We start from the raw sequence: 23,607 nt of genomic DNA, 5'->3' as shown, positions 1-23,607 counted from the left end.
GGCATGACTAGTGTGTAATCTTTCTTAGGCTCTTTCAGAATCATTATAGTTTAGGCACTGCCAAAACATGTGGAGCATTGTTACGATTTTGCCACATCTCCTGCAATGGTGGAACACCCCTGGGAAACGAAATGTAGATGGTCAGAAGTTGATTTGATTTTGTAGCCTGCTTCTTGATAACTATTACGTATAGATGGCCTATATACTAATGTAAAGTAACTTTTCCAGCTTATTATATATACAGCTCACCATACATTAGCTCACTCTGTAAGCTGGAGATATAATAATAAAAATATAGGAAATGTAGGGTATTTAGCATATCTGACACGCAGTATGGATAATTATTTAACACCCCTGTGTCCTATACAATGAAACAATTTTTACTTACTTTGTTGGTCACTGGAGAAATGCTCCCTTACATTAGTGGTCAGTGTGGTGTCCCTGCACATTTGTGGAGAAGTGCCCTTTTACTTCGGTGGTCAGTTTAAAAACGCCTCCTCACTGTAGAGGTCAGCACAGAAGTCTTTAAATTGGTGGTCAGCGCACTTACATTGCTGATCAGTGTAGTGTTCCATTACACTGGAAGAGGCATCTCCTTACAATAGTGTTCAGTGGGAGAATTTTCCTCCTCGCATCTGTGGTCAGCATGAATGTCCTAAACGTATAGTCAGTGGGCTTCGCCAAGTGAGATTGGTGCTCAAACTATGCAGGCACCAAGAGGCAGAAGATCAATCTGTCACTTTTAACTGCTTAAGGGACCCCTAGCAACCTCTGGGAAACCCTGTGGTTCCACAAAACCCTGGTTGGAAAAAGGTTGGTATAAACAAACACTGGTAAAGGTGGTAATGTGGTAATGTGCATGGTACCTGTGCTTGTCTCGTAGGGATTAGACTTGCAGGTCCTGCTTGCTGCTGCAATGCATTTCCCTCTCTCCTGAAACAGTGTCCCCTGGAGTCCAGCTAGTTTTAACTAACTCCCCCTTTCTGTCTATTTGCCATGGTGCAATGTTGTGGGCCAAGACTTCTTCCCCACCTCCAGTGCTCCAAGAAGGAGGTGGGAGTAGTAATTGGAAGAACCTCTAGTTAAATTTGGAAGCCGATTAAAATAAAGGGGGCCAAATATCCACCTCTCCCAGAAGAATGACTACCGGGGTACATTAGTACCCCTTATCCATTCCTAGAAAGAGTTAAATGTAAATAAACACATACCCACCTTGAAAAAAGTCCTTTAATTGAAATAAAATAAGGATGCCTAAAAAATAGTAATAAAAAAACAGCTTTTGCTGTAATACTTCCCTTCCACCTTGAGCTGTCCCCAACAGTAGTTCCATTCTGCCATTAGATATCCCCAGTCTTCGGATTTAAACACTTGAAAAACATGAATTAAAAGAAAAGTGTTTATCAGCCCATATGCTTGTTATACAGTTTGTGATCATAAGTTTCCAGGCACCCCACAGTACCACATGTGGGTGGGGAGTCTTGGGCCCACATAAGTCTTCCTCTTTGCTTGGTGGACAAACAAAGTGGTGAGAGAAAAAGGATGGTATGTACAACGACGGGGGTGCTAATCAAGGAAATGAAAGCACAAACAAATCAATGTACAAAAACAGGTAGAAAGACTGCTAAGATGATGCAGCAGCCGAAAGTAGTCAAAAAGTAAATATGTTAGAATACATGGCGTTTCAACAAGGCAGGACATTGGTCATCCAAGTATGGATCAAAAGTCAATAAATGTTGACATTGGGACAAGGCTTCTGGGTCCCATCAGGACCCCTATCGTTCTTCCAATGATAGCTGTGATCTATTACACATTCTACTGAAATGGCCTCAGAGAAAATTTGCCAATGAACTTTTGAATACCAAGAAGGAAGGAAGGAATAAAGGGGAAAGGGAGAGGAGAAAAGAGTAGTGACAAGCGTGAAGAGAAGAGTAAAAGGAGAAAGAGAAACAAACAGGAAAAAAAAACATTAAAATAAAAAAAATGAAATGTAAAGCCTAAAAAGCCATAAAAGTGCAGTCGAGGTAGGTTCATTCTCGAGATTGATTAGGTGATACTATGAGGACACCAACGCATGATTAAAACAGTGTGGGCTCGCATACAAAATCCAAGGTCCCCAAATCTTCAAAAATGTATTGTGAGAATCCTTTAGAGCAAAACAATTTTTTGTTAATCATTGTACTCGTGACAGTATTCTTCAGTTCTTGGAAACTAAGAGGCGGGGACTTCCAGGACCTTGTGATACTTTGCTTAGTGGCTGTAAAGATATGGGTAATTTGAGTCTGCTGACCTTTCATAACAGCTACTAGAGGTTTGTGTAACAGCACTTTCCACAAATGTTTAATTAGATTGCATCCTAAATCCGTATTAACACATACACTCGGATGCAGAGCTTCTTAGCTTTAGTGCATTCCCTTCCCACCAGATGTGAAACATGGTACCCAGGGCAGTACAGCCGTGAAAGCAATGCAGGGGTAGGACGGGATAGTTTTGTGTAAGCAGACGGGGGTGTAATACCACCAGAATAGAACTTTATAAGAGTTCTCTAGCGTTAGTTCAATTGACTTTATTATTGGATCAATTCCCTGCTATTCTCTAGCGTTAGAACATTCCTAGAACTGGAGGCTGTAGCGTGTCATATTGCTAGTCATCTTCAGTAATAGTATACTCTATGTCCATGTAAAGTGATAAAAAGTAGTCGTAGCGGAAAATCTGGTCGTCAGAAAACCTTTTTCTAAGCTACAAGCTCTTATTAGGTGCTGCTGGGTACAAAAAAAACAACCTTTGATCAATGTGCTTCCTTCCCTCCGGCCTTTTCTGCTTTTCTGCACCTGCCTCATAGACGCGGGTGCATGTCTCTTCTCAATCACACGAACCACTGAGCCAACCAAGCATACGTCACCCCTGGAAATGTGTGATTCTGATACTTCATTTATTATCAATCTTTACTTTAACAACAGAGTCACTTTAAGGAACTGCCATGTTCACCAGTTGGGATGAGCTCAGGTTTGGCCCAAACCCAATTTAAACCTGAGCTCCTCAGAACAAGCAACTGCCATGGGCACTTCCACCCAATCAGCGGCGGGCCAGGCATTCCATGCCCACGCAGCTGCATGCAAAAAAGGGGTGGGGTGCTTGTGTTGACATAATTTACCTTATATGGCCACATAGCCATATTAGGTAAATGTAATTTACCAAATATAGGCATGTAGCCATATAAGGTCAATGACATCAAAACATCACGCCCCTTTGCTTACGTCAAGCTGAGGGTGTAAAATTCCCCACCCGCAGCTGATTGGGTGCCATGGGAGGAGCTCATCCCTACTCACCAGTTAGAAAAAAGGTAAAACGAAGAAAAGAAAGAGAAAAGAATGCTGGATTACAGCATTGAGAATACAGTGCGGAATTGTGTGGAGGGTAGTCTACTATTTTTTGATTTTCTGATTTATTTTTCTGTATACTGTACACCGCCCTGCAGCCGGTCACTCAGCATCTTGAATAACACTTGCATAAGGTAAGCACTCATTGGTCAGCATGGTCATCTGACCAATGAGAAACACTTCTTGCTGAGAAGTGCTTCTCATTGGTCAGGTGACCATGCTGCCCAATGAGTGCTCGCCATTTGCCAGTGTTATATAAGATGCTCAGTGCTCAGCTGTAGTACAATGTATGGACTGTACAGGAGCAGGTTGTATTCAGCATTGCTGATTTGCATTATGTATTACTGGGACTTGTAGTCCTGCATAGCTGGTGGTATTCTGCATTGCTGTATAATGATCATACAGAAATGCAGAATAATACCAGCTATGCAGGACTTCAAGTCCCAGAAATACATTATATTATATAATAGGGATGCACCAGTGCTAATACTGGACATTTTCACAAGTACTCGTAAAAATGCCCCCAATACGAAGCGCAGATACTGGTACTTTAAATGTTTAACTTGCTATATAATGTATTGCTGGGATTTAAAGTCCTCTATAGCCGGTGCCATTCTGCATGGCTATATAATGTATTGCTGGGATTTGTAGTCCTCTATAGCTGATGGTATTCTGCATTGCTGTATAATGTATTGCTGTGATTTATAGTCCTCTATGGCTGGTACCATTCTGGATTGCTGTATAATTTATTGCTGAGATTTGTAGTCTCTCTACAGCTTGGACCCTATTTTCTGGCAGCGCCCCTCCTGAGACTAGACTCTGGATCCGCCCCTGATAAAAATGCAAAAGCAACACAGAAGCGTATGGCACCTGAAAACTCGCTGCATCTCCTCATCCACAACGCTCTGTATCTCAGTCACTGAGCCCAGCGGAGGACGGCACAGCGCCCCCTACAGGCCACACGGAGCACACGTCTGTAGAGAAGCCGGGGATGCCGCCTGTGATATAGAGCTCGCCTCACATCTCACTCGTCAATCTCCAGGAAGAAGCGCACGGCCGGCTGGGTCTATGTCTGAGAGATCGTCCCGTCTCTGCCCGATGCCGCCCTGTGCCCACGCTGCCAGGCCGTGACTGAGGCCGGCACCCACCTGGCAGAGGAGGGGAGAGCCGGAGCAGGCTCAGCTCAGGTGAGACATGGAGGGGACACACTGGGTTACCTGATATTTCAGTGCTGGCCATGCTGTATGCCTTCTACAACTGCTCGCCTGTCACTAGCCTGATCTTCCCAGCGCCACCATTCTAATCCCAGCATCCAGCAGTGACTGGAAAGCACCAGCACCGTCCATGTGGGAGGACTCCATATGGCTTCCCTGTGCGATCCATGCCACTACCTGGCTGGGTCCATACATGTGCTGGATTGTCATGGCCTCCCATGCATTGGATCACTGTCATTTCTTGCCACAATGGTTATTAGAAAGGTGCCATTGCCCCTGGCAACCAATCACAATATTTAATTTACTGATATGACTATAGTGATCTAATATTTACTATCATCACTACTATAGGAGACTCAAATCAGACTAATTTCTGCGCTCTAGATACAGTCACCGGCTTATTTTTTATTATTATGTGTTATACATTAGTAGCATTGAATAAATTAGGAGCGTCCGTCGGCGCTCTAGACAGTTACTGCAAATTGATTTTTATTTAAAGCGGTTCTACGAGAATGAGACAAAAAATACTGTGCAAAGGGTTAAATGCCCTTTAAAGCGGACCTTCACCCATAAATATAACATCCTCTCCTCTGCCTCCTGTCCCTGCCTCTTCCACAATCCCAAACAAAGAACTTTTTCATTTTTTTATATTGACTTCTGGTCTCTTTGCCAAGATGAGGATGACGTATTCCTCCTGTAATGGCTACGTCACATACTGGGGAGGCAGTGTGCGATATGTCACTTGCCAACGTTTGGGGCTGTCTTGAAGCGGTTGCATCTCTATGGGGGTGCGGCCTGCACCTGGGTGACACCATTGGAGGAGTAGACAAAAAAAAAAAGACGTCACTAGCACTCCAACAACTATAATAACAGCAATTAGATGCTCATTTATTGACAGATGCTGTCTCTCATTGGCAAGCGCTTTCTGGGCCACACAGGGTCCTTTTCGTCAGGCTCAGTCATCTCTGAGGTTCTGCACGGCGCAATCCATGGTGGTCCCTTCCAGCACCTATTTTATCTATCACTGATCACAACGCTGTATGGTGTCCACAGTCTCTGCAAGGTCCAATAGATCTGAAAGAAAACATTGCATTTCTGGACTTGTCTGCGCATGTGCAGACGTGCCTTCTGTCCCTGCCCAATCCCATAGACCCATGTCTGCGCACGGGCTGGATCTAATTTCGAGATGGAGGCATGGGAACTGAGCAGTGCAAGAAGAACTTCACCTTGTAGGAAGAGGACGCTGGACTCCGCAGACTAGTATGTATTTTTTTCGCTTTCATGCCGTAACAAGTGTTAGGGCCAATTCACAGGAGTTGATGTGCTAAACGCACAGCGGCTGGTCTTCCTTGCCTGACACATTGTAGATGCACCGATCCCGGCACATTGCTCTGTTCTTTTTTTTTTCTTTTTAGAACTTTACTGAAATGTCACAAGTGGAATTTTATTAAGTTCTATGGGCAGAGCAGGGTGTGAAGCAGTTGTACTGCATCGAATCCCGCTGCTCTGAAAACAAGTACAGCTTGCCGTACTTTTTTTCAGAGCACACCACCATGTTCTCATCGCAACGCGGTGATGTTAACCAATCCTGTCCATGACAAGGTAATTTTGCCTTTTCTTGCATTGGGGCTGTGCTGGAAACAACGGCCAGCATCTGGTGTGAATCGGCTCTAAGGGGTTTAACGTTTTGGCTAGGTAGGGTGAAGTTCCTTTTTAAGTCTAGGGGGTAGAGGAATAAGGTGTATTACCTTACACCTCGCTACGGGAGGCTGTGGTGATCACCACTTCTCCCTGACGCTCTGGGTTGCGGTCAGTCCCTTGCTGCCTTCACACACAATACAGGGCTGTGGGTCCTGCATTGCATGCGATGATCGGGGATAAGGTCCCACAGACGATAGGAGCCTGTCAAAGTGAGAGATAAGTACGTATAGCACCCAATTCCTCAACCCCAAGACCTAACGAGCAATTAACCCTTGCATAGGGGGGTTAGTTGTAAGGGTAGTTTTTTTGTGTGCAATTCCCAGTGTACGGCTTTAATCATTTGTTATTGTACATTAGTTACAGTTAATATATTTAAAGCCCAAGTGAACTGTCAGTATAAATCCGCTAAATACATTCCGAGTGCAGCAAAACAAATGTCCATCATCTTTCAGTTCTTTTTTTTTTTTTTCTCTGAAGCAGCTCTTCTCCAAGTAGGAAAGTCTGTCCTCTGCCAGCAGCTGCATAGTGGGACCCTTGTTGTATCAGGAGTATAGCTCTGCATTCATTCTGACTCAGCAGGCAGCATGTCAGATCCCTTCAGAGAGACCGCTGCTTCCCCACAGAGAGCAAGGATCCCACTATACAACTGCTAATCAGGCTGTGGCTGCTTTAGAAAGAAAACGCACTGTAAGATATTGGACACCTTCTGCTTTGATGCACCCGGAATGTATTTAGCTTATTTAAAGTGAGGGCTTTAAGCTGGCCACACACTTGTAGATTATCTGCAGATTTTCTATGGTCAGATGGAAAAAGTGCAACAGATTCCTCCATCTACGCTAAACTGTGTGGATGGAGCAATCTCCCGCTGGTCCAAGCTTCAGTATCTTGCTAGTCGGCCCCGCTGGCTCTCAAAATACCTGAACAATCTGATTGGCTGCAGGCATTGTTCAGGTATTTTGACAGCCAGCGGGGCCGACTAGCAAGATACTGAAGCTTGGCCCAGCGGGAGATTCCTCCAGCCACACAGTTTAGCGTAGATGGAGGAATCTGTTGCACTTTTTCCATCTGACCATAGGAAATCTGCAGACAATCTCTAGGTGTATGGCCAGCTTTAGGCCCCGTTCACATATAGCGAATTGTCGCGCGATTTCCGCCGCGATATTGCGCATTTTTGCAGCGCGATATCGCGAGAAGTCGCCGGCCAATGTTATTCAATGGAGCTGTCTTAACTCCATGTCGCGCGTCGCGGTCGCAAGTCGCTTCTACCGGACCCTTTTTTCGGCGGATTTTGCGCGATTTTACTTTTTTTCTATGGAGCCCGACGGGGAAGGTCGCGCTACCGTCGCTGGAACGTCGCCCCGAAAGTCGCGCTATCCCGGCCGTGCGGATCCGCTGCAAAAGGTATGTCGCTATATGTGAACGGGGCCTTAGACTTCTCTCCACAAGTAATACAGATCTGTTGATAAAGCTAACCTGCCTAAGAGACGGTATGTAAGGCTGGGCACACACCTTACAACCATCGCAAGACTTCTGTCTTGCGATGGTTGTAAGGTACTTAAAAAAACGTACGATCTGCCTATGTTGCATTGGCAGATCGTACTTGCGATGATCGCAAGCCACGCCCCCTGAGGGGCGGGCTTCCGATGACCACAATGCCGAACGGGCAGTGTGCGCTTGCGCACACCGGCCCGTACGGCTGTTATCGTACGGACATGCCACAAACCCGCCGAACATCGTACGATGCTCGGCGGGTTTTCAAACATGTCCGTAAGTTTAAAGTCGTGCGACCTTACAGTAGTAGAGGTCGCACGGCTTCCACACACCTTACGATCATCGTACGATGGCGGGATTTCCCGCGATTATCGTACGATAATCGTAAGGTGTGTGGACCCTAAGTCAATATTGATGCATTGTTAGAAAGTGTATGTATGTTGTTGTGGTGTTTGATTTTGCTGCCAATGTAATTGAAAATATGTAAGTATTTGTAAGCTCCGGACACACTCAATATGCCTCTTCATCTGTGTGATTGGAAGTAATGTCACCTATACATGTAACGCTAATCGATCATTGATACGGTCATCTTAAACTTTCACACGAAAATAATTCCTCGAAGCAACATAGGAAACCAATTTGGTGGAATTTAGTTGCCTCTTCCGCTGGGACAGATCATTCTTTGCTTATGAAGACAATCATTTATTGATCAAGCTGCCCATTTATTGCATTCGATTCCTAAAGGCAGCATTTCTGATTAAAACGATCGTTATATTGTACGTTCGAATTACGCGTTTGTCCAGCATAAGGCTTCAGGGTTGCATGTTTTGGTTTTCGAGTGTGCCTCCTTCTATTCTCAGCCAACAACCCCTGTGCAACAAATCTTCATTCCTGGCTCAGAAAATTGAGAGGTTTGTCATTAATTCCAAAAAGAACGATTAGAATAAAAAGTCAGGACAACGCTGGCAGACTTTAAATACATCATTTATTCAACATATTACTGCTTTTAGCATCACACTTAAAGGAGAACTATGGGGTCAGAGCTTTTCCCCATAGTTCTCCTAAGGGTCACGGGAGAACAGCTCGCGGTATACTGAGACGCCGCAGCCGGAACGGATCCCGACATTGCATTCGGGATCCACCCAGCTGCAGGATTGACAGCTGGCTCTGCCTATACAGAACCCCGTGCAACTTGCCAGAGTGCTATCCAGAATCAAACTTTTATGACTGAACAGAACAGGAAATATGTTGAGATAACGTTATTTTTATCAAATTAATGGAAATGCTTGTAACAAGTATGCAAGGCATGAAAAATGGCCCCTTTAGTTTTAAGAGGGCATGACACCTAAAACACTCAGCACCCCTCACCCAGAAGTCTAAAAGTAATGTAGCGATAACTCACCGCAGGGAGCCGCTGTTTGCCTGGTCCACATCTAGTCAGTCTAGGGGTTGATCTCCAGCTGCGCCCATTAGCACTATCCGCCCTCTTCTGATGCCCATCAATTGAAGTCCACCTCAGTAATATGATGCTAGTTGAATATTTTATTGAACATCTTATTAGGAAGAGAGGGTATAGGGGTTCTAGGTGTCATGGGGTAACCATCCTCCGCTCCAGACTCACCGGATCTTGTGAAAATAGCCATGCAGCTCCACAATCCAGGAAAGAAACACTGACCATGCTCTGAAGTCCACATAGATCCAGGGCACTTCAAGAGCCTGTACTGGTCCTGATTCTTTTCCTCTTTCCATCTCTCAGGCCTCCTCCATGTTGGAGGCCTCAGGGAAACCTCTTCCCTCACTTCAGTCTATGCCCAAACACATTGCAAAACATTTTGCGTACATTTTGAATACTGTACATTGACAGCACATTTCCATGGCGTTCCATTAGGTGCGATCACTTGCTGATTACACAGAAATCGGTCCAGGTGCATCTAATATGTGTGCAGTCAGCAACGTTGCACATTAACATTGGATTTCCTCTTCTTTGTGCTATTACTTAGAAAGACGTTATTGGAAAAAAGTGCTACAGGAGGCCAGGGGCCTCAGAAATTGCAATTGTGCATATTGGGGTCACACATCTGGAAAACTGGCCTTTGCATGTTGATCTTTTGAAGGACGGATCGAACAGTTTGTTATTTGGGAGATAAATAATGATCAAAGTCTCACACCTTACTACGTCACAGAATCTGCCTTGTTTTCAGTCTGCAGGATTTTTACAAATGTATCCCAATATTTTATGTAATTTGCTGTAAATTTCAACTCTATCACCAATACTGCATTGTGGAGAGGTAGAGTGTCTCTTGTTCCTAAAAGTACCAGATATTTCATAGGTGGGTTGGTGGAGGATTGGAGAAGGGAGGGGGGGATTAAACCAATTTTTTTCAGTGAATGAAACCTATTTTTTTCCAGAATAGACAGAACACAGGTTCACTTTACAGTGCAACTCTAGGAGAAATGTTATTATCAGGAACTGTATCATATCTCCAGCCTTACTACTATAGCTGCAATTATGTACACAGTTCAACAGCATTCTCCTCCTGATCTTGTGGTAAGGGTGCTCACTCATCTGATGGATGACTATAGAAAACAAATGTTGCTGAAATTCTGCTTTCCCAGTCCTTAGTCTGCTGATTGGATAATGAAGAAGCAGCTGCACAGTGGTGAGGTCATCCTTGTGCTCTTCCCTCCTGTAGGCATGTTCAGTGTGAAGGTGCCCATACACCTGCCGATTATCGTACGATAATCGCGGGAAATCCCGCGATCGTACGATAATCGGCAGGTGTATGAAAGGCGTGCAACCGTTTCTACTGTACGGTCGACGTCTTTTGTCTTACGAGCAGGCTCCAAAACCCGCCGAGAATCGCACGATTGTCGGCGGGTTTGTGGCCTGCTCGTAAGACAAATGGCGCACGGGCCGATGTGCGCAAGCGCACACTTCCCGTTCAGCATTGCAGTCATCGTAAGCCTGCCCCTCAGGGGGGAGGGCTTGCGATGATCGCAAGTACGATCTGCCTGTCCAAGATGGGCAGATCGTAAGTTTTTTAAATTACCGCACAACCATCGCAAGACAAAAGTATGGGCACCTTTTATACTGACAAGTGCTGTGCAAAGCCGTAGAACTCTGTAGACTATGGGATAAGACAAGGAATACATTTGTTCCGCAAATAACACATAATATATGTAAAAATATATACAGGGACAAAATCAATATGTTTAAAATGGCTGATGTTGCAGCAGTAGTTCTCAGTTTTACTTTAAATGATAAACATGTTACCATAAAGGTTTAGTTCACCCAGTCACAAAAAGTAAAAAGGTGAACAAGCGCACAACACTACTACTACTACTTTAGATTCTCCTTTTAATATCCATCCATGTTATGTATAAATATGACCCTGTTGTACCATATCACAGGAATTAGTTGCAGGCCTTCCATATTTATTTTTGGATGATTTTAGTCATACATATGAGCTTGCCCTCAATGCAACTCTGAACAGAAATGGCAGTAAAAGAGTTTCCTTTATGGCCAGGTTCAACCCATTTTCCGGACCAGATCTGGAACACGGTGCATTGCGGTTTGCCATGTTTTACCACCATTTTGCCGCGTTCTGGAGCGTTTTTTTTTTTCTTTTTAGGTTTCAGGTGCGTACCAGTGCCTTTGTGTTTTTGATGCGTTTCCATGCATTTTAGTGCATCCCGGACCAGAGAAAATGAGACAAGCAGTCATTTTTTTTGTCTGGTCTGGAACGGGCTGCGCTGGTGTCAACAGAGCCCAGAAATACCATAGGGATACATTAGGCTGCTTTTTTGGTCCGGGAATAAACTGTTCTGCTCTGGATTTGATCTGGACATGGTGTGAACAAGCCCTTAGGGCAGGTTCACACCATTTTCCGGACCAGATCATATCCGGAAAATAGTGTGAACCTGCTGCAGTTCCAGCGCATTGCAGACCAGACTAAATGAGACAAGCAGTATTTTTCTGGTCTGGAACTGACTGCACTGGTGTGAACAGAGGCCAGAAATAGCATAGCGATACATTAGGATACATTTTGGGTCTGGAAACGATCTGGTCTGGAGATGATGTGGTGTGAATGGGTCCTAAAGGAGAAAAAAAAATAGCTCTCCTACCACATGCACTGCCGAATACCTCTCTAATGAAGAGAAGCCGTAGCCTGAAGTCTTTTCAGAAAGTGACGTTTCAGTGAGTGTCAATCTCGTGGTCCACCTCTGCACTCAGTGGTTTGATCCACCAACCTGTGACGTAGGGCTCAGCAGGAAGGACCAGGGAGCCCAGGGGGGATCTGGAGTTTGAATTTCAGGTGACCATTCCAGTTCATTACAGTGGTGTTTGGCGGCACGGGCCGCTTGAGAGGTATTTACTTTCTTCTTTGCAGGTAACTCTTTTATTGGCATTTCTATTTTAGTAACAGTCACTTTAATGAAAAACTATCCCACATGGCCCTTGGAAAAAAATATTTGACTGTAGTTTTAGAAATCCTTTATATTGCCCCATTACCTCACTATTCCCCCTCTGTTCCACTTTTTTAGATGGCGTGCCACCATCTTTTAATATGTTAGTAGTCCTAGCAGACTTAGATAATAATCTTGTGCATGTGCTGCTTTATTGTAGCTTACTGTGGGGTCACTGTGCAGTCTACTAGCGTCTCGGGCTTTACATATCTTCCGAGCCCAGTCCTGTTTGAATCTCACACACTTTGCTCACAGAGGAAGAAAGGGAAGGATGACACCACAGTTACGGGTAATGACTGCCTGTGGAATGGAACTACTGTGAAGTTAGGGGTGCCAGTAGTTCTGCATATATAACACAGATTTCTTCAGTGGGGGAAATAGTTACCCTATTTGCATTATATATTTGCTCAGTTGTATAATGTGGTGTCTGGGTCACTTTAATGTTCTTGCAGTGTATTTTAATCCTTTGTGCTTCCTTTTTGTGCGCTTGCGTAACAGCATATCAGAGCTGCATGGGTTAATAAAGATCACATGCAATGTCACAAGTTACAACTTTTACAGAAGTTTATTGCTACAGTATATACTACTGAAAAACAAACGTGGGACTCAACATAGGAATGTATGCACACGTGCAAAGGTTTATTGATTCACAGAGGGCTGTTCATGTTTCCAATTCATTCCCTTCATTTGAAAAGAAAAAAATGAAATTGTAAAATAAAAAACAATTTAGGTTGGAGTCACAGAGAGTGGATGAAGGTTAGATAATCTTGTCAGGTCTTTAGTGCTCTGCGGCAGCATTTGGTGTTCCCCTCACTTCAGTCCAGGTGATAATGTGGCGGGGACAGCAAGTGAGAATATTAATAATGTATCTCCAATGGGAATACAGAACAATGGAAACCTGAAAGAGCGTCTAAGATATCGCTACTTAAACAGTCTTTTATTGCTGTTTTGAATGCTGTTGACTTCCTGTTTTGTCCTCTCTTCTATCATTGTTTTTGGGACAGGAGGTGAGGTGATATCTTTGCAACAGACGCCCATACAGAAATAAAAACCTGGCAGAGGTTCTAACTGTTGCCTATCCACGACGAAAAATAACAGTTTGGGCTGGAGTTAAACCTGTAGTGAGAGAAGTATAGGAGCTGCAATTGCTGACTTTGAATTCAGAATATGGTCAGAACAATAAACACCTGATAGAAGTTCACACCTTTCCCCACTCTACTGTTAAAGTGGCGCTAAGCTCAGAAGTTAAATCTTAAAATTACAAACACAGCCAAGCAAATAGCATTTTCAGAAGGAGTTCAGTAGTGGCTGCCCACATTCTCTCATTTTTTCTATCCGATTAACCGATTAAACGAACTTAATAATCGGCTAACTAATCGATTTTGAAAATAATCGTTAGCTGCAGCTCTAGAAAGGTGTGCTTTAATGCAGCTTAGCCAGTAGCCCCCCTTCCCTACAAAGATCAAAGATTGAATGGCCAGGGGTGTCTATTGCATTTCAAAGAAGTACAAAGTGTTTTAACCCCTTCATGACTGAGCTAGTTTTCAGTTTCTGTTCATAAATGACTGACACACTTTTTACATTTTTGCTGTGTGATTCTTCCACAGCAGTAATATACTTTCTTACTAAATGTACCCACACATTATATATTGTTTTTAGAGGACAGTTAGGGCTATATAATTATATCACATATAACCCCTCACTTAGTTTGAATAAAATAACTAAATGAGGAAAAAAACTAGAAGAAAACACTTTTTTTACAAGTTTTGATTATTATTATTATTTTTATATTATAGTATAAAAATATATTTATATATCATTTTTATTTTCCGAATTTTGTTTTACACTTTATTTCATTTTTTTTACACTTTGTAAAAAAAATAAAAAACTTTTTTTTTCTTGTCAGTTTATATCAAGCAGTCACTATGACTGCTTAATTTATTAACTTTTTAAAATTTTTTTTGGCTATTAGGCTGCTCCAAACTTAGGAACAGCTAATAATAACCTTAGAGACTGATCCTGACTTTAGTCAGATTCAGATCTCCCTAAAAGCTCTTTGATCGTGCCTAGGCGATCAGAACTGATACATTTCACTCAAAAGATATACATTGTATCTTTTGAGTGAAATGTATTTTCAGCTGTCAAATACAGGATCGCAAATTGCGGTCCTGTATTTGCATGTAACGGCTTCATTCTTTCATTAATGAAAGGAAGAAGCTTTTACAAAAAGCTTAATTATTTTATTAATGAATGCCTCAATACTGAGGCATTCATTACTGACTGGTAACTGCTGAGAATCAGCTGTTACCAGCATTACAAAGCCTTATATAACTCGTCACGTACAGTGTACGTGGCCAGTCATATAGGCACAAAGTGCCGGGACGTACACTGTACGTCTCCCGTCACGAAGGGGTTAAAGGAAATGTTACTCTAATGTTTGTAAACAAATCAAGTGGGCAACTTATTTGCTACTGTTGCCAGTTTAGGAATGTAAAAGAGAACTATGGGGTAAGTATAGCTCTCTTTACCGTAGCTCTCTTTAGGGTCACGGAAGGACATATACCAACCTCCTCCCGTGACCCAAAGCTCAGTATATCGCAGGCTATTGCCTGCAATATACTGAGAGCACCAGAGGCGGGATCCACCCAGCTGGGAGACTGACAGCTGTCTCTGCCTGTCTAGACGCAGAGCCAGCTGTGCCTGCTCCCTCCCCTGTTCGTTCCTCCCACTCGGCACTGAGGGATCGGAGAGGGGAGGGGGTAATACCCTGCGAGGAGTGGTGACTGACCGTCAATGCTCACTGCAGGGAGATGATCGAGAAGTGAGCGGAACAGTGCATGTTTCTGCTCACTTCCCGATTGATAGAGCTGACCGGTGACAGCTTCTTTGTCACAGTTTGGCTCTAACTATCAGGATGAGTGGAGATCACTCACCTCATAGTTCTCCTTTTAAGGCCCCTTTAAGACGAGTATTCCGATCAGGTGCACCTGTCAGTTTTTCAGGCTTATCTAATCAGAAGACCGTGTGTTTATGGGCAGCTGGATCTAAACAGACGTTTGTCCGTTTACATCTGATTACCCCCGACTCCCAAACCGAACTGAATTCCATCTTAGATTGTAAGCTCTCTTGGGTAGGGCCCTCCTTACCATTTGTCTTGTATTGTAATGTCTTCCTGATATTGTAAAGTGCTGCACAAACTGTATAATAATAATATAATAATAATTTTGGCGGACCTGATCATGGCTGATCGTAGGTAATCTGATGTAAACAAACACATGTCGACTTTCATCTGACTCCCTGTAGACATTCCTGGGTCTGGTAATTTCATTTTTTTCCACCAATGCATGATGGAGAAAAAACTGGACAGGCATGGATGTCACCGCTGCTACAAACTGCTCTGATCAGCAAAGTATCCATGCATAGATCCCCTGATGATCGCAACTGAAGGCGCCCGTGTGAAAGGGGCTTTAGGCTTCATTCACACCCAAGCGACACCATGTTTGCTCATTTCTATGAGCGTTTTTGCTGCATGTTTTTTTGGAGCAGATTTTTGGAGCACATTGTGACACATTGATGTAAATAGGCAAGCGTGTGCGAAAACGCATGCAAAAACGCAGCGAACACGCATTTTTAAACGTTTCCATTGAAGTCTATGGGGCCATAGAAATGAACGGGATTTTATTTTGGGCTTTTTTCTGGCCTTTTTTTTTAGGGCAGAAAAAGCGCTACAAAACACTAGGTGTGAATGAAGCCTAAGTGAGCCATGGGTTCACTTTAAAATAATAAAATATTTCTAAGATTTTCTTTTTATTATTATTTACAGAATATTCATAAATACGCAGATGGGGAATTTATCAAAACTGGAGCAGACAAAATCTGGAGCAGCCGTGCATGGCAACCAATCAGCTTCTCTCTTTCATTTTCACATCTTAACTGAACAAACTAAAGAGAGAAGCTGATTGGTTGCCATGGGCAACTGCTCCAGATTTTGTCTGCTCCAGTTTTGATAAATTCCCCTCACAGTATTTACATACACAGTAGCCTTTAGTAGCACTCATTAAATAGCAATACCCGTTAAAGAGAGCACTATTCCATAACAACAGCTTGTCTGAGTGTTTATCGTGCCTTATTTAGCTGATTTGTACAGCCAGCTATGTGGAGACTCAGGGACACAGCCTTGAATGATGTTCACTTCCAAGATGTGGCCTTACTTTATGGTTAAAAGTTAAATATTTATCGTCCTTCCATATGCTGGCTCTTTGATTAGGTTGTGCTCAGCTTTTCATAACCAGGCTTGCTGTGTTCTAACTATAGTATGGGGTTTTTGTGTGGCGCTAATGATTATGTGCTTGCCTACGTGTTGCATTCTTTAAAATGAAATTATTTTGTGTGAAAGTTAATCTTTAAAAGTCATTTTCACATTGTCACATTTTACAGAGCGTTGTTTAAGGGCAATCTGTGCTGAGGAAGTTTAAAGGAGAACTATGAGCTGAGGGATTTCCATTCATCCTCATAGTTAGAGCCAACCTGTGACAAACAAGCTGTCACTGGTCGGCTCTATTGATCGGGAAGTGAGCGAACACATTCCGTCGCTCGTTCACTTCCCAAACATCTCCCTGCAGGGAACAGTGATTGTCAGTCACCGCTCCCCACATGATTTTCCCCTCCCCTCTCCAATCCTCCAGCGCTGAGTGGAGGAACGGACAGGGTAAGGGGCGGGCACAGCTGGCTCTGCCTTTAGATAGGCAGAGCCCGCTGTCAATCAGCCAGCTGGGTGGATCTCGACAGCATTGTCGGGATCTGTCCCGGCTGGAGCGCTCTCTGTATATCGCAGGCTATCACGGGCTATAGCCTGCTTTATACTGAGTTTTGGGTCACAGGAGGAGGTTAGTATATGTCCTCCCGTGACCCTAAAGAGAACTATGGGATAAAAAGGTTACCCCATAGTTCTCTTTTAAAGTTAAACATGCAAACAGATTTGGATTATAAAGTCTGTCATACAGAACATTATGTAGAACTATACAATACAATAATCTGATTAAAACATTTATGTTTCAGTCAGTCAATTTTTTATACAGCGCAATTAAATATGTATTATATTGTATCTTGAAGCAGAACTTTAAAAAAAAAAAAGATTGTTAGGAGTTTTTGGCAGAAAACAAAACTGTGCATATCTCTTTTGCCAGGAAACCCTTTCTTTTTTGCTTCTAGTAATTTTTGTTCTAGTACACACTGTCTGCAGCATATGTGCAGTGCAGCGTTCACTCCCAGCCCATTCCTGACATCTGTAAATTATTATTATTATTATTCAGGATTTATATAGTGCCAACAGTTTGCGCAACACTATACAATATAAGGTAGATATTACAATCACAATACAATTCAAGACAAGATGGTAAGAAGGGCCCTGCCCGTGAAGGCTTACAATCCAAAAGATTGCTGAGAATGGAGCAGGGTGCTGGGCAGCTACTGCAAGCATGCACTGGAGTTCCATCAACAGTGGCCATATAGGAGAGAGACGAACCCGGAAGGAGTGGCAGAAAAGATGGCAGCGATGTATGGATTGAGAGAGCTTTGTACTGTCAGCGCTGGACAAGTGTAAACAAAGAAGTGAATATACCATGACATGTAGGTAAAGATACAAGTCGCTGGAGTAGCTTCCACGGAGCTATGGCTCACTTTGTGACACTGCTGATTGGCTTTTATATCTGGGGTATTTCCTTTAGCTCACGACACTGAACAGAGTGGCGGTGGAGTGAAGGAAAGGTAGGTACAGTAAACTCTCTGTTATCCGGAATTCAACTAACCAGAACTTTCATCTAACCAGAAAAAAAAAGTCCCCTGTGTACTCAATGTTCTGCTGATCTGCGGCATGTATTATCCTGGAAACAATTGTGTGTCTATGTGTCTTATTTTGTATTAAGTGTGTCTATTTGTCTTAATTTGCTTTTGATTATTGCATTTCAGTATTAATATGAAGTCAATACAGAGTTTATGTTATGGTATGGTATAGTATAGGGTATGGCATTAGTTAGACCTATTTTTAATAGTATCTCTCAAGCAAGCAGAAGCTACATTTATCCAGAATCTACCAACCCCTGTGGATGCCGGATAACGGGGAGTTTACTGTATATGGGCAAGGCACAAGTTAACCTTCAGAATTTATAGATGTGCAGACCTTTTTTACAGTTCAATTGAAATTTTGATTGTTATAACTGGGGTCAACGTTGGCCATTAACGGCCTAATAATAGTAAGTGGGGAGTATTACTTGTCATAGATGCATACTTTTCTTTGTAACTTGGAGACTGAAAAATGTGTCTGAGCTCCGTTCTTCTTTTTTTTTTCTTTTTTTTCTTCTTTATTTATAAACCGTTTGGGAACAGTAAGAAAATCAGTTGTAAATAATACACAATTATGGTCATAACTTCCAGATTACAGAATGAAAATCCAGGTAAATATGCACTTCAAAACATGTATAGAGACAACTTCAGTTGCCATCAACCTTGTGCAACTATCGTAGTCTAAAACTGGAATCTTGTTTCCGATCCCGAGCAGTAACCTTTTAAAGTTTTTATACATACACATTGCAACCTAAAAGTTTACACAAGAAGCCTCCAACCCTGTCTAACCAGAGAATAGACTTACTAACCTTGAGAGACACCAGATAAGGCAGAGAACAAAGGTGAAGATCTAGACAGCTAGAAGAAAGACAAATGAGGTAGCATCAGGGGAGCCAGGCAAGGGGCAAAACAAAACACCCAAACAAAGGGGGGGGTGGGAATGAAGGAATGCAAAATACCAGATTGGGGCGAGTGGTCCAGTGTGCAACCAAAAGACTGTGTTGATCTCAGGGATACAGGGAGTTTTTGATAAGTCACCCTGAACATGTCTAGGTAAAGTCAGAGGTCTCCAGGAATTAAGGCTCTTCTCCCATACTTTTTATTTTCCTCTCCCTTGGCACTAGTTATTGCCAGCGTACTGCTGATGCCTCTGTGTAACAAGATGTAATATAACTCTCCCTCCCTTGATTTGCCATTTACTTGTTCCCTGTTTTTTATTCCCTACATCGGGGTCATTCCTCAGTTTACGTTTTGTTATAAAGATCCTATTTACATTGTATAGCATTTTGGTTGTCTCCTGCTTGTAGTCCTGTTACTTGATATTTGAATTCTTTTTCTGAGGTGTTACCTTTTAAAGGAGAACTATGGGGTCAGGGCTTTTCCCCATAGTTCTCCAAAGGGTCAAGGGAGAACACAAACTAGCGTTCTCCCGTGACCCAAAGCTCAGTATACCGCGAGCTACAGTTCGCGGTATACTGAGACGCCGCAGCCGGGACGGATCCCGACATTGCTGTCAAGATCCACCCAGCTGCGGGATTGACAGCTGGCTCTGCCTATCCAGAGGCAGAGCCAGCTGTGCCCGCCCCCTCCCTCCCCCGTCCGTTACGCCAGTCAGCGCTGGAGGATCGGACAGGGGAGGGGGGAAATCCCTGCAGGGAGCCGTGAATGAAGTCACGGCTCTCTGCAGGGATAGATTGAGAAGTGAGCGAGCGACGGTATGTGTTCACTCTCTTCCCGATCTACTGAGCCGACCTGTGACAGTTTCTTTGTCGCAGGTTGGCTCAGATTATGAGGCTGAGTGAAAATCACTTGCCTCATAATTCTCCTTTAATGTTTTATCTGTTTGTATCTTTTTGTATACATATTGGAGGAGGCTCTAGTTTCCACTGACTAAAAATAATTACGACTGTGTTGATCATGGGGCCTGCAAAATGTTCTGTATGTGCTAAATTTACCCATTGCTATATTGATTTGCATTTGCTGAAAATGAACAGAGCTGGACAAAGCTTTGAGCTGACTTTGTTTTCATGATCATATTTAGGCTGCTTCAAATGCACTGCTACCTGCGAAATTTATAGCCCGTCAATAAATCACTTGCAGGCAGTCATGTGACTCCTTCAGCAGCCCTAGACTTTCCGCACCTCTGCCCTTCCTTTTAGTTCTACTACTGAGCTGATCAGATAAATAGAAAATTAAAGGGGATCTGCAACAAATTGTAATTGTGTTTCCCCTTCTTTCTTTCTTGTAATATATTGTAGTTTAGAAATCCTTAAATGTGGTGGCTGCATTAGTTTTTTTTTAGCCATTTTTTTTCCTTTTTTGTCAGCAGGTGATCAGGTGATCTGGCCAGTAACACACTTCCTGTCTTAGGGTGCCCACACACCTTACGATAATCGTGGGAAATCCCCCGATCGTACGATTATCGTAAGGTGTGTGGAAGCCGTGCGACCTCTACTACTGTAAGGTCGCACGACTTTAAACTTACGGACATGTTCGAAAACACGCCGAGCATCGTACGATGTTCGGCGGGTTTGTGGCATGTCCGTACGATAACAGCCGTACGGGCCGGTGTGCGCAAGCGCACACTGCCCGTTCGGCATTGTGGTCATCGGAAGCCCGCCCCTCAGGGGGCATGGCTTGCGATCATCGCAAGTACGATCTGCCTAGGCAAGATAGGCAGATTGTACGTTTTTTTAAGTACCTTACAACCATCGCAAGACAAAAGTCTTGCGATGGTTGTAAGGTGTGTGGCCAGCCTTAGGATGGCTTAACTTTATGGAGGAACAACAAAGCCACCCTTGGACAGTAGCATTGTCACACTGTAGAGAGGGTAGTGTTATACTGTAAAGGCAGGAGCTTCCCCGTTAATTTTTGCTTCGGCTGTGAATGTTATGGAACCGCTTCCCCGCACATGCGCGATTGCCAGTGGAATTTCTGGACCTGATCAGTAGCTCTGAGCTTGTGCATTCAAAAGACCCCCCCGATGCCCTCGACACCGCTGGAAGTGACGTGCATGTCCAGATTTCTAACGGGTCCAGGATCCTACCAGGTTGGGGACCCCTGTGATACAGGCAGTTGAGAGGTAACTTTTTTTTTTACAACAGCTAATCTGCGCTAAATGGATACCAATAAGCTAAGTGTCAAAATTAGTTGAGAAGTAACTGACTTACTGGCTGATTCACCAGGTGAAAATGAAGAAAATGAACGCAGCCACCATATTTAAGGATTGGTAAACTGCAATATATAAGATGTTAACTTTTAGGATTAGATATGCTTTAAAGTGACACTAAATTCAGGAGTAAAATCTTAAAAGTGCATTCAATTACCACTCCAGACTCACTCCTGTGATGGACTACAATCTCAATACAAATTAGTAAACGGAATGTGAGATTGTAGTCCATCACAGGAGTGAGCTTGGAGAGGTGGCTACTTTACAACACACACAGGGACCATGGGGAACAAAAGTAGCCACCCTCCAGAAGCCGTAGATATAGCCGTAGATATATGCAAAAAAACGTGAGGGTTTAGAAACCCTTTAACATGTATGTATCTTATGTGTGTACACTCGGCTGTAGATCCTAAAATCATCTCTGAATTGGTGCAGACACTCCGCACCAATTCAGAGATGATTTTAGGATCTACAGCCGAGTGTACACACATAAGATACATACATGTTAAAAGGTTTCTAAACCCTCACGTTTTTTTTGCATATATCTACGGCTAGCAAGCAGTAGATATATGTAAAATACAAAAACGGCGCTAAAAGCGGTTTAAAGTTACCCTGACAGAAAAGTCTCGGGCGGTTGAAAACCATCTTGGGGCGGGCGCAGTTCGGATTTTCGACCGGGAGACGAGGAGAGACACAAGGTAAGTCTATGGACGCGTGCACCTGCATGCAGACACCGTGGGAAACCGTGCCAGCAAGGACAGAGGAGTCAGCGCTGGATTAGAGACCTGCTGCATCGCTGGAGTGAAGGCTGAAAAGGACAGGAAAGAAGAGGAAGATTGGATTAAGAGACATAATCTAAGGTAAGTGCTTTAATTAACATTGGGAGGAGGGAAAAAAGTTTTTGGCTTTAATGTCACTTTTTAATAGTTATGGTACTTGAATGTATTTTTAAGATTTAACTCCCGAGTTTAGTGTCACTTTAATGGTAAATATTGTCCTGCACTTTCCCACCACCCACATTGCTGTACTGGCCTTGCAAACATCCTTTTCTTCTCTGTTGATATAATAATGGTTGTTTATACCATTTTATGTGGATTAAAGATAAAGTGTGGTAAAGATAACCAGCGATTGCGCAGTTTCCTAAAGCTGCCCACACACCTTACAATTTATCTGCAGATTTTCTGTGGTCAGATGGAAAAGGTGCAACAGATTCCTTCATCTGCACTTAACTGTGTGGATGGAGTAATCTCCACCTGGGCCAATCTGTTGCACTTTTTCCATCTGACCACAGAAAATCTGCAGATAAATTGTAAGGTGTGTGGGCACCTTAAGAGCTGACTTCCAACAAACCAATTACTAATGCTGCCACGCCTGCCATTTAGGTTTAGTCTGCTTGCAAGAAGGAGTCTGTTATTTCTTTGTGATTGGTACTTTGACCATGTCCACTGAGTAATTTTGGCACCAGAATGACTTGTTAATGTCTTTTCCCAGAAGTCTTGTATGAGTTATTGGTTGAATTACATGATCTTGTGTTCCAAATAATTTGTACATGAAGGACATAAACTCCTCAGGCTTCTAATAATGAATACATGATGTATAATCTCAGTGCAAATGCATTGAATTGTGTACTTTCCTTTTACAATAATGATAAAATAGTCATTTTTTTTAAACTTATGTTTTTGAAGTCTGAGGCTCTGCATGAATTTTATGAGTTATGTATAGATACTGGATGTCAATAATTGGCTAAAACCCCTATTGTCTCTTCCTAGCCCCCTATGTACACTAAACTGATCCATTAACACCCGCAAGTGGATACTTACCTCCCCTGATGGCAGCTGCTTCTCGCATTGTCCTCATTCTGCATGGTAAAAATCTAGTGCCGGGCTGCACCTGTGCTCTAACATCCCATAGACTTTACTGGGACTTTGCTCCTGCAGTAGAGGCATTCAAGTCCATGGGATGTTACTGTACAGCGCACCCCGGCACTAGAATTTTACCGGATGACATATGGGAGGCCGCTGCCATCATAGGAGGTTAGTAAGCACCTGTAGGGGGATGGTTTAATGAATTATGGGGGCTAGATGGAGGGAGGAATTTAAAAACATTTTTCTTTGACTAAACTGAAGCTAATTATTGAACTTGGCCTTGAATGATTGCCAAATTGTTGTGAATCCTTTACTTGCACTTACTTTTGTGGGTCCTGTTTGATATTTTTTTCGAAATACCTCCTAGTAACAGATCTAATGTGAAACGTGTTGGTGTATGCAGACACTGTAACATTGATTTTGTTGTTTTCCATTTCTCCATTCACATAGTTGTTAATAGTATTGATCCACACTCTGTATTT

General features: G+C 43.1%; 1 protein-coding gene across 2 annotated transcripts in view; it reads left to right on the top strand.

Annotated features, from left to right (window-relative positions):
* The first annotated feature begins 4,476 nt into the window (after nucleotides 1-4,476).
* LRRC8D (leucine rich repeat containing 8 family member D) overlaps nucleotides 4,477-23,607 on the top strand; it is a 70,548-nt gene continuing 51,417 nt past the window's right edge. For both annotated transcript variants that reach the window (XM_018561399.1, XM_018561397.1), the window contains exon 1: nucleotides 4,477-4,564. The gene's annotated coding sequence lies outside the window, so the exon portion shown is untranslated. The remainder of the gene's footprint in view (nucleotides 4,565-23,607) is intronic.

The sequence above is a fragment of the Nanorana parkeri genome, unplaced genomic scaffold (assembly GCF_000935625.1).
Source record: "Nanorana parkeri isolate BGI_ZX_2015 unplaced genomic scaffold, ASM93562v1 scaffold521, whole genome shotgun sequence".
NCBI classification, from domain to species: Eukaryota; Metazoa; Chordata; class Amphibia; order Anura; family Dicroglossidae; genus Nanorana; species Nanorana parkeri.
This window is presented reverse-complemented; position numbering and strand designations above follow the sequence as displayed.